Raw genomic sequence first — 2394 nt, 5'->3', positions numbered from 1 at the left:
TCACACCTACTCCACAGGGTGGCAGTGGCACCCACTCCAGTACTCTCGCCTGGAAAGCCCCATGGACGGAGGAGCCTGGGCACTGGCACCCACTCCAGTACTCTTGCCTGGAAAGCCCCATGGACGGAGGAGCCTGGTGGGCTGCGGTCCATGCGGTCGCTAGAGTCAGACACGACTGAGCCACTTCACTTTCACTTTCATGCATTGGAGAAGGAAATGGCAACCCACTCCAGTACTCTCGCCTGGAAAGCCCCATGGACGGAGGAGCCTGGGCAATGGCACCCACTCCAGTACTCTCGCCTGGAAAGCCCCATGGACGGAGGAGCCTGGGCAATGGCACCCACTCCAGTACTCTCGCCTGGAAAGTCCCATGGACGGAGGAGCCTGGTGGGCTGCGGTCCATGCGGTCGCTAGAGTCAGACAGGACTGAGCCACTTCACTTTCCCTTTCATGCATTGGAGAAGGCAATGGCACCCACTCCAGTACTCTTGCCTGGAAAGTCCCATGGACAGAGGAGCCTGGTGGGCTGCGGCCCATGGGGTCGCTAGAGTCAGACAGGACTGAGCCACTTCACTTTCACTTTCATGCATTGGAGAAGGAAATGGCACCCCACTCCAGTGTTCTTGCCTGGAGAATCCCAGGGACGGGGAAGCCTGGTGGGCTGCCATCTATGGGGTTGCACAGAGTCGGACACAACTGAAGTGACTTAGCAGCAGCAGCAGCACACGGTTGGTATGGGGATTAAGCGAGATAAGGTGAGTACTGAGCATAAGAATGCGATTTGTATCAGTTTGCTCCAGCTACCATAATAAAGTCCACAGCCTGAGTGGATGAAGCAACAGAAATACCACAACCAAGAGCTTGAGTACTGCAACTAAAGATCCCGCATGCTGCAACAAAGATCAAAGAGCCCATGTACCGCAACCAATACTCAGCACAGCCAAAAACACACCTGCAGTGGGAAGGCAGGGCCATCTGCAAGCCAAGAAGAGGATATCACCAGCATCCAGCCAGGCTAGCACACTGAGCTCAGATTTCCAGCCTCCAGACATAGAGAAATCAATGTCTGGTGTTTAAATCGCCCAGTCTGTGGTTCTTTGTTATGGCAGCCCGAGCTCAGGCATTGTGTACATTCCATGGAGCTCTACACTAATGGTTTTGTGTAACTTTCTGGAAGTTATGCTGCCATTAAAAGTTTTCAGGGAGTGGATGGTAGGGGAGTAATTCCTTCTAGGGGGAGAAAAGTCTTTCTCAACCAACCGAGGCAAAATCAGCAGCTCTCCCCTCTTCTGCCTTCTGACAGCCCTGCCCCAGCTTCCATTCAGCCTCACCCCACTCTTAGCGGCCCAGCCCAGATCTGGGATTGGCTACCCTCAGCCCCCACTATGGAGTAACCTCCACTGCCCCAGGTTTGCAAATACTCCTTTCCCAGCTCAGCCCTCTCACCTGTTCTCTGTAAGTACTCACCTGCTTGACCTGCACAGGTTCTGAACAGAAGCGCCTTCTCAGCCCCAAGCCAGGAGGCAGATGGTGTGTCTCAGCCCCTCCTGACCTCCTTTTTAATTTGCCAGCCTGACACCTGCTCCTTGACCTCACTCCCTGCAGAAAAAAATGTGCATTTTATGCTGACCCAGATTCTGTGCCTTTGATGGAGAATAAGAAGTTGGACTTTACCCCTCCAGAGATTGAAACTCTGCAAAAGGCTCACTTCGATCCTGGGAGAAAAAGAAAACAGGTCAGCTCAGGGTCTGGAACCTGTCTTTGTGGGAAGAGCATTGACTGGGGAGTCAGGAGGGAGGGGGTTTGCCCCAGGAAGCTCAGTCAGCGAGCTCTGGAAGGGCCCTTCGGCTCATCTCATCCAGAAGTTTCAAGGTATTTTTCTCTTTCAATTTTTTAAACTTTATGAAGATACAACTTCCATACCATAAAAATTTGCCTTTCTGAAGGTGCATTCTCTATTTACAAAGTTCTGCAGCCATCACGAAAACCTCATTTTAGACCATAGCCATCACTGCAAACATACACAATGTGTGAATTATCAGAAACTCTCATGTCCCCCACCCCTGCTTACACCCTCAGTTCAGTTCAGTTCAGTTGCTCAGTCATGTCCGACTCTTTGTGACCCCATGAACCATAGCATGCCAGGCCTCCCTGTTCATCACCAACTCCTGGAGTTTACCCAAACTCATTTCCATTGAGTCGGTGATGCCATCCAGCCATCTCATCCTCTGTCATCCCCTTCTGCTCCTGCCCTCAATCTTTCCCAGCATCTTTTAAAATGAGTGAGCTCTTCGCATCAGGTGGCCAAAATATTGGAGTTTCAGCTTCAACATCAGTCTTTCCAATGAACACCCAGGACTGATCTCCTTTAGGATGGACTGGTTGGATCTTCTT

General features: G+C 51.6%; 1 long non-coding RNA gene across 1 annotated transcript in view; it reads right to left on the bottom strand.

Moving 5' to 3' along the window:
* The window catches only part of LOC104993984, a 32017-nt gene that overhangs the window by 4590 nt on the left and 25033 nt on the right, over nt 1-2394 (bottom strand). The window contains exon 3 of the long non-coding RNA XR_825901.1: nt 1468-1599. This is a non-coding gene — a long non-coding RNA (uncharacterized LOC104993984). The remainder of the gene's footprint in view (nt 1-1467; nt 1600-2394) is intronic.

Source organism: Bison bison, unplaced genomic scaffold (assembly GCF_000754665.1).
Source record: "Bison bison bison isolate TAMUID 2011002044 unplaced genomic scaffold, Bison_UMD1.0 scf7180017864249, whole genome shotgun sequence".
NCBI lineage: Eukaryota > Metazoa > Chordata > Mammalia > Artiodactyla > Bovidae > Bison > Bison bison.
This window is presented reverse-complemented; position numbering and strand designations above follow the sequence as displayed.